The following is a 9,928-nucleotide window of genomic DNA, read 5'->3' as shown; positions in this document are numbered from 1 at the left end:
CTGGGATCTTCCCTGATTGCTCTAGATGACCATGACTACTTCTGTGGCTCATCCCAGACCACCAGAGCTGACTTGCCACGCTAGGACAGGCATGTCCCTGTCTCATGAGGGTATGAGACCCACCAGCTACCCTCACCTGGTTTAGCCCACCTGTACTGGGGTGTGGCCCCTGTCACATGCAAACAGCTACTTGGAGCCACAGGTGAGAGCTGAGTGTCCGGTGGGGGGCCAAGCTAACAGTCAAGAAGATTCTCGATACCTTCAAATCCTTTGTTGTTCCTAACTTGTTGAAGTAGTGAAGTCATTTCATTTTCACTCCTGGCCATTTCTGGTACTTCCAAGTCTGAATGCTTGAAACCACAGTGAGCAAAACAGAATTGTCTCACTGCCCATTTGTCATCAACTATTCGTGACGAATATCACTGATTTTGAACACAAACACATGAAACTGATGCTCTAAGCATGACGTAGTGTCTAATGGCCACACAAACGCGCACAGCTGATGCTAGATAGAAACTGTTTGGCAACGGTCTCCTGTCCCAATTAAACAGCACAGTGTCCCAAATAATCAAAGGGAATCCTGGCTATTTTCTCAATTAGTTTTTGTTCTTTAAGAGTTGTCCCAAATAAGCAGCTGCCTCAATTAATCGATGGCCCAATTAACCAGAATCCACTGTATTGTTAATGACAGAATGAGACACACAGCAAGGGCAAAACATAAAATCCAGCTGTTACCCATTTCTCTTGTAATTGACGTTCAAAGTCAATTCCCACATCATCTCACCTCAGGGATATTTACCATGCTGACAAATGGCTGACAAGCTTGAATTTCCTTTTAGTAATTCTGCCATTGATCCAAAGTTAAATCCGACCACCAATTCAAGTCAGAGCAGGAATGTTAATAATAACTATATTCATGTAACGTAAAAATAGCAAATGTGTCAGCAAATAAAATATCAGTAATTATTTCTGAAAAATGAAGCTACTGTATATTACAAGTTTCTCTGGGTGTCACTTCATATCCCGAACAAGCCTCCAGGACATTAATTACTCACCACTTCACTGCTATTCTATTCCTGGTTAGAAAGTGGCAACTGTGCTTCTTTCGTATGGGGGTTAGCACAATCGCTTTATGGTGCCAGCAGGTTTCCATTCACTCCACTGTCTGTAAGGAGTTTGTACGTACACCCCGTGTGTGACAAGTTTCCTTCCATATTGCAGAGATGTACAGTTTGGGGTTAGTGAGTTACGGGCAGGCTATGTTGGCATCGGAAGCATGGTGCCACCTGTAGCTGCCCAGCACAACCCTCGCTGACTTGACTTGAACACATTTCACTGTGTCTTTCCATGTACATGTGACAAATAAAGCTAACCTAATTCATGAAGAACAGAACTGCATTTCCGAGCTAGGATAGTCAAGACTTGGATGGAAGCATGCTGGTGGTCATGTTGCCATGCTCTGTATGCCCTTGTCCTTCTAGCTGGTTGAAATCATAACCTTGGGAGGGGCTGCTGGATTATCCCAGGAAGGGAACCATGATACTCCAGCCTCAGAGGATTGGGAGTCGAGGGCATGAACGTTGAAGGTGATGTCAGTCAAGCAGGTTGTATTTGATTTGGGTGGTCTTGAGCTTTTTGAATACTGTCGGAGCTAGACTCAGTCACACAAATGGTATCACATCATCTTCCTGCTCCTTGACTTCAGAAGGGGTGTGCACATGAAGCCGTCTACATCAATGGTGTTCAGGTTGAGAGGGGTGAGAACTTCACGTTCCTGGGATTGAAGATCACCAATAGCCTGCACCGGTTGACATGTAGATGTCATGGCCAAGAAAGCTTACCAACACCCCCACTTCCTCAGAAAGCAAAATAAATTCGCATGTCCCCATCGACTTACCATCTTTGATCGCTGCACCATAGAAAGTATTCTGATGGATGCATAACTGCTCGGTACGGAACTTGTTCTGCACGTGACCGCAAGAAACAGCAGAGAGTTGTGGGCACAGCCTAGCGCATCAAAGGAACCAGACACCCCAGAAAGGACTCCATTCTCGCTGCCTCTGTAAAGCAGCCAGCATAATCAAACACCCCACTCACCCTGGGCAGAAAGCAACAAAGACCCCACTCTTCTCCCATCTCCATTGGGCAGAAAATACAAAAGCCTGAAAGCACATACAGGTACCTCTAGGTTCATGGACAGGTTCTACCTCACTGTTGTCAGGTTCTTGAACGGGCTTCTTGTGCAGTACGTTAAACTGGATTCTTGTCCTCACAATCTACCTCATAGTGATCTTAGAGTTCACTGTTTACCTGCACTACAATTCCTCTGTTGCCTTTACACTTTATTTTGCAATATTATTGTTTTATCTTATTGAACACAATGCACTGTGTAATGATTTGTTCTCTGCATGATCAATATGCAAGACAAGCTTCACACTGTAACTTGGTATATGTAGCAAAAATAAACAAAAAAAATAAGCTTGTTGATGGGGGCACATACAAGGGAATGAATCTAGTCAGTTTCTGCTTACATCGGACTAAATGCTGTAGCTGTTTTGTCAGGAAGGTGAGTTACTCACAATAGAATATTTGTCCTCAGACCTGCTCTTGTAGCCAAGGTACTTATGTGGCCGTTTTAACCGAGTTTCTGATCAATGTTAACCCTGGGATTTTGATTGTGCAGGACAATGGTGGTAATGCCACTGAATTATCAAAGGGAGGTGAATAATCCCTTTCTCGTGGAAGACATTCACTCTCTCTTTCTTTCTTTTTAAATCTTTTTATTGAGTAAGTATACAAAAAAGGTAAGCCATATAAACATTAATACAATGTTAAAGTATAATAAAATTCCAAAAGATAACAATACCAAAAAGAAAATACTACAAACAATGTAATTTAAGCATAAGAAACCAAAATAACATAATAGTATACTAGATTTTATATATATCAATGGAAGAAAAAAAGAAAAAAAAACCCCAAAAAAAAAACCCACCGTGCAACTAACTAAAAGCAAAGCAAAGCAATGGGCTAACTTGAAACCAAACAGAGTTAAACTTAAAATCACGTCCTCAATCCCGACCTCCATTAAAACAGTGAAAAAAAAAACAAGAAGGGTAAATATTACATTAAATGAAAATATCGAATAAAAGGTCCCCAAATCTGTTCAAATTTAAATGAAGAATCATGAAGGTTACTTCTAATTTTCTCCAGATTCAAACATAAAATCGTCTGAGAAAACCAAAAAAAGGTAGTTGGAGCATTAAGCTCTTTCCAATGTTGTAAAATACATCTTTTCGCCATTAAAGTAAGAAATGCAATCATTCTACGGGCTGAAGGGGAAAGATTACTAGAAATTTTAGGTAGTCCAAAGATAGCAGTAATAGGGTGAGGAGAGATATCTATATTTAATACCTTAGAAATAATATTGAAAATATCTCTCCAAAAAGTTTCCAAAGTAGGGCAAGACCAAAACATATGAGTTAAAGAGGCTATCTGCCCCGAACATCTATCACAGAAAGGATTAATATGCGAGTAAAAACGCGCTAACTTATCTTTGGACATATGTGCTCTATGCACCACTTTAAATTGAATTAGGGAATGTTTAGCACAAATAGAAGAAGTATTAACTAATTGTAAAATCTGCCCCCAATCATCCACAGAAATGGTAAGCCCCAATTCCTGTTCCCAATCTACCCTAATCTTATCAAATGGAGCTTTCCTGAGTTTCATAATAATATTATAAATCATAGCCGATGCACCTTTCTGACATGGATTAAGGTTAATTATCGAATCTAAAATATATATAGGAGGAAGCATTGGAAAAGAAGGAAGTATAGTACTTAGAAAATTTCTAACTTGTAAATATCTAAAAAAATGTATTCTTGATAGGTTATATTTATTAGATAATTGTTCAAAAGACATAAGGGAACCATCTAAAAATAAATCCAAAAACCGTAAAATACCCTTAGTCTTCCAAGTTTGAAAAGCGCGATCCGTAAAAGAGGGAGGAAAAAATATGTTACCTAAAATAGGAATCGCTAACCCGAATTGATTAAGATCAAAAAATTTTCTGAATTGAAACCAAATACGCAAAGCATATTTAACGATCGGGTTAGAGACCTGCTTAAGGCGTTTCGAATCAGAAGGGAGAGAGGAGCCTAAAATAGAGCCAAGTGTATAACCCTGAACAGATTGTAATTCCAATGCTACCCATTTAGGAATAGATAGTATGTCCTGGTCAAGTAACCAAAATTTCATATGTCGAATATTAATAGCCCAATAATAGAATCTAAAGTTAGGTAATGCTAAACCTCCATCTCTCTTAGCTTTCTGTAAATGTATTTTACCCAGTCTCGGATTCTTATTCTGCCAAATAAATGAAGAAATTTTAGAGTCAACTTTATCAAAGAAAGATTTTGGAACGAAAATTGGTAATGCCTGAAACACATATAAAAATTTTGGCAAAAAAAACATCTTAACTGCATTAATACGACCAATCAAAGTTAAATATAAGGGAAACCATTTAGATGAAAGTTGAGTAATATGGTCTATTAATGGTAAAAAGTTAGTCTTAAATAAATCTTTGTATTTACAAGTAATTTTAATCCCAAGATATGAAAAATAATTATTAATCAATTTAAATGGAAATTTATAATATAAGGGAAGATGTTTATTAATCGGAAAAAGTTCACTCTTACTAAGATTTAATTTATAACCTGAGAAAAAACCAAATTGTGCTAATAACTCTAAAACAGCAGGAATGGATTTCTCAGGATTAGAAATATATAAAAGTAAATCATCAGCATAGAGTGATAATTTATGGGACTTTAATCCCCGAGTTATCCCAGTAATATTTGAAGATTCTCGAATAGCAATTGCAAGAGGTTCTAATGCAATATCAAATAATAGGGGACTAAGAGGACAGCCTTGTCGGGTACCACGAAAGAGAGGAAAAAAAGGTGAGTTTAAAGAGTTAGTACGAACCGAGGCTACAGGGGAATGATATAACAGTTTAATCCAGGATATAAATTTCAAGCTAAAATTAAACATTTCAAGCACCTTAAATAAATAAGGCCATTCTACTCTATCAAAAGCTTTCTCGGCATCTAAAGAAATAACACACTCAGGAACATTTTGTGAGGGAGTATAAACAATATTTAACAATGTACGAATATTATAAAAAGAGTAACGACCTTTAATAAAACCCGTTTGGTCTTCCGAAATAATAGAAGGAAGTACTTTTTCTAGTCTATTTGCTAATAACTTAGAAAAAACTTTAGAATCAACATTTAATAAAGATATTGGTCTATAAGATGCACATTGAGCAGGGTCTTTATCCTTCTTTAGTATTAGAGAAATTGATGCTCTATTAAAAGATTCCGGAAGTTTACCAAGTTTCAAAGAAGCCTCAAAAACCTTATAGAGCCAGGGAATCAATAAAGAAGCAAAACATTTATAAAATTCAACGGTAAACCCATCAGGGCCAGGAGCTTTCCCCAGATTCATAGAAAAAATAACATTCTTAATCTCATCCATTGTAATGGAAGTATCTAATAAAGAAGACATATCCTGTGAAATCTGAGGAAAGTCTAACTTATCTAGAAAATCATTCATATATTTAGAATCTCGAGGAGACTCTGATTGATATAAAGAAGAATAAAAATCACAAAAGGTATGATTAATCCCCACATGATCCAATATCAATCGATCATTTTGGTTATAAATCTGATTGATTTGAGATTTAACATAATTAGATTTCAATTGATTAGCCAGCAGCTTGCCAATTTTATCACTGTGAACATAAAAATCACTTCTTGTTTTCTTTAATTGGTTTACAATCGAGGACGAGAGTAGTAAACTGTGTTCCATTTGAAGTTCAGTTCTTTGTTTGTATAGCTCCTCAGAAGGAGCCATAACATATTTCTTATCAATTTCTTTAATCTTGTCCACAATTGCCATCTCCTCCTGCTTCTGTTTCTTCCTCAAAGCAACGGAATACGAAATAATCTGACCCCGAATATAGGCTTTAAAAGTGTCCCAAAGAGTGTTAACCGAAATATCTTCTGTATGGTTAATTATAAAAAAAAGCTCAATCTGTTCATTCATAAAATTAACAAAGTCCGAGTCCTGAAGCAACAGCGAATTAAAACGCCATTGTCTATTGTTTGGTATATTGGCCATAATTTTAATAGAAAGCTTAAGTGGAGCATGATCCGAAATGGTTATAGAGTCATAATCACATTTAATCACTGAAGGAATGAGACGAGAATCAATAAAAAAATAATCAATTCTTGAATAGGAATGATGAACATGTGAAAAAAAGGAAAAATCTTTTTCCTGAGGATGCAGAAAACGCCAAATATCCGTCGACCCAGAATCAGAAAGGAAAAAATTAATCAAATTTGCAGATTTATTAGGTAAAGTCCGTAAAGGAGCTGAACGGTCCAAAGCTGGAGATAAACAGGTATTAAGATCTCCGCCCCAAATCAATGAAAACTCGTTCAAATTCGGAAACTGATCAAACCATGATTTATAAAATTCCGGACAATCCATATTAGGAGCATAAACATTAACCAAAACTACTTTTTTATTAAATAGTAAACCACTAACCAATAAAAATCTACCATTCGGATCAGAGATAATATCCTGTTGTATAAAAGTAACTGAGGAATCTATAAAAATAGAGACGCCTCGAATCTTAGCATTGGAGTTCGAATGAAATTGTTGTCCCTTCCAGAATTTGAAAAAACGTAGTCTGTCCCCCCTCCGTACATGGGTCTCTTGTAAAAATAAAATTTGTGCTTTAAGTCTCCGGAACACTTTAAAAACTTTTTTTCTTTTAATAGGATGATTAAGACCATTAGTATTCCAGGAGACAAAATTAATAATAGACTCCATAAATCCTAAAGTCAACCCACAACAGGGAGGATTGACAATAGGCGCGACCCACAAACCCGGAGAGGGAACAGAACATACAAAAGATACCGGGGAAAAGGACGCAACCAGTACTTCAATAATGTATATAGCCCAAAGAAAAACAAACTAAAACGTGAAGCCCCTCCCGCCACCCCCCAGCCCAAGACTCCAAGGCAAAATCTAAAGCAGACCCGCCAGAAAGAAGCAAGCGCTAAAACTACCCCCATGACTTCCGGTATACGCTCCCTAAAAAAAAGGTATAAATATGAAAAGGATCAGCTAATTGTAAAACAGTAAAAAAATAAGTAAAAAAAAGTTAGCTCAATTAGAATACACACAGAACAGAACAAAAGCCGGAAAATATATATTAAAAAAAACCACAATATACCTCAAACTCATGAATAGACACAGCAACAAAAAAAATAGGATTATTAACATAAAGTGATTATAAAAAGCAAAACAGAATAAAATTTAAACAAAAACTACAAAATTTAAGGCCGCACAGGAAATACGTAAGATGACAAAAGGGAAGTAACCACCCAGAATCCCCTGGGAAAAGAAAGAAATGACGCAGTTAAAAAGAAAGTTTAGTAGCCATATTAAGAAATCGAAAGTAAACTTTTCTGCCCAAATAGGGCACAGAAAAGTTAAAACCAACCAATTCACAGCCTCCGATCGACGGAGAAAATTAAAAAAAAAGGCAATTAAGATGTTGAAGGTGACAATTGATCCAGATTACTCTGGGCATCCGATGGAGAATCAAAAAAACGAAGGGCTCCATCTGACATGCGAATCCTTAGACGTGCAGGGTACAGCAGCGCTGGTCTTAAATCCCTCTTATAGAATTCCGACATCACGGATCTGTAACGGACCCGTTGGTCCCAGATTTGTTTACTGAAATCTTCCACGAATCGGAACTTAAGATCCGAAAAATCAATGAAACCTTTAGATCGAGCGAATCGAAACAGTTTCTCCTTGTCTTGAAAGTAATGAAAACGTAAGATAACATGCCTAGGTCTATCTGACCTAGACGAGTATGATGGGATTCTGTGAACACGATCCAGTAGCGGTGGTTGGTCAGGAAATACAGTAGGGAATAGATCTTTTAAAAGTTGGGAGAAATATTTCATGGGGTTGTTACCTTCAGCGGCTTCCCTCACGCCAATCATTCGTAAATTCTGCCGTCGCATTCTAGATTCCAAGTCAGAGTTTTTAAAAGTCAAAAAGTCAAGTTTCTTCTTCATTACATTAATTGTTTCTTCGATTTTCCCCATCTTAAGCTCACTTTGTTGCGCGGATTTTTGAAGATCAGATATAGCCGACTGATGTTCCGCAATACATGTTTGCATCTTATCAATTAAATCGGCAATTTTCTGGAAATTAGTTGAGATTTCCGTATGAATCAGGTCTTTAACAAAGCCCGCAATTTCCGTACGAATCATCTCCCTAACAGAGGTTGAAATTTCCCTCTGAATTAACTCCGCTATCGCTTTCAAAGTCACCGGTGATTCAGTCGGAGGGAGATCCGTAGCTTTCGGTTTAACCGGAGGTTCACCATCCTTGCCGTCTTTCTCGTTCTTAGACATAGCAGATCTAAGTTCCATCCAGTTGTCGAAGAATTCAGTTTAATTCAAAGTATTGTAAGAGTTGATGCCTTAATGGTTAATTAAAGTATAGCTGACCATAGAGAAAAAAAACTCAGAGGTAATGGAGCGAGTCAAGAACGCGACTTCACTCCATGAGCGCTACCGGAAGTCCCCGACATTCACTCTCTCATATGACACACGTTGCCACTTGGCCCAAGCCTAAATGTTGCTTTTGTCTTGAAGTTGCTCATACTGACATGCAGCAGTTTCTGAAGAGCTGCAAGTGAAATTAAACGTCACAGACTTACATAGAACATTACAGCATAGTACAGGCCCTTCGGCCTATAATGTTGTGCTGACCATTTAACTTACTTTAAGATCAATCAACCCTTCCCTCCCACATAGCACTCCATTTTTCTTTCACCCATGTGCTGACCTGAGTTTCTTAAATGTCATTAATGTGTCTGCCACTAACACCATCTAGTCCATGTGTAAAAAAACCTACCCTTGACATTCCCCTACATTTTCTTCCAATTGCCTTGAAATTACGCCCCCTTGTATCAACCTTTTCTGCCCTTTTAAAAAGATGTTGGTTGTCCACTTTATCTATGCCTCTTATCACCTCTATCTAGTCACCTCTCACCCTCCTTCGCTCCAAGGAGAAAAGCCCAAGCTCGCTCAGCCTTTCCTCATTAGAGAGGCTCTCTAGTCCAGGCAGCTTCCTGGTAAATCTCCTCTGCATCCTTCCTATAATGCAGCGGCCAGAACTGAACACAATACTCCAAGTGTAATTGTGTATTCATCAGTGAGTAATTTTGCAAGGAAGATTTTGCCAAAACAGCCGACGATATTTGTATAGCAATGTAAAGGAGCTGGGAAGATTGACTTTGAGCAACCATAAACAGCTTCCTTTTATGTGAAATATGACTCCCGTCACTGGAGTGTTTTTCCCTTGATATTCTTTGAGTTCAGTGTTACTGGAGCTCCTTGAGGCCACACTGAATTAAATGCAATTTTGATACCAGGCCACTCACTCTCATCTTCCCTACAAAGTGGCTGTAAACTGCTTTCTTGTATTTCTGGCAATTGTGCAAAAGTCTGGTTGATGGTCTACCCCTGTGGCTTGTTACAAAAAATAGCTGCTCTCAACTTGGACAAAATCTTTCAACTTATTCCTGCAGTCTAAAAAGGACTTGCTTCCTGCTGTGTCCCAGCCAAACTGTAACAATTGCACAGCTGTGAAAATTGTGACCATTGTTCAGAAATCTCCTTCTGACATCATTTCTTATAATAGTACCCACCAGAGGAAGAAGCTGCATCTGATGTGTGGGCTCTGGACTCCAACAAGCAAAGTATCTTGTCTGCACTCTGCTTCTCTCACAGGTATCTTTGTGCCTGCAGATCCCACTGAAGTTTCATATCGCAGT

This window comes from Mobula hypostoma, chromosome 6 (genome assembly GCF_963921235.1).
Source record: "Mobula hypostoma chromosome 6, sMobHyp1.1, whole genome shotgun sequence".
Classification (NCBI taxonomy): Eukaryota; Metazoa; Chordata; class Chondrichthyes; order Myliobatiformes; family Myliobatidae; genus Mobula; species Mobula hypostoma.
This window is presented reverse-complemented; position numbering follows the sequence as displayed.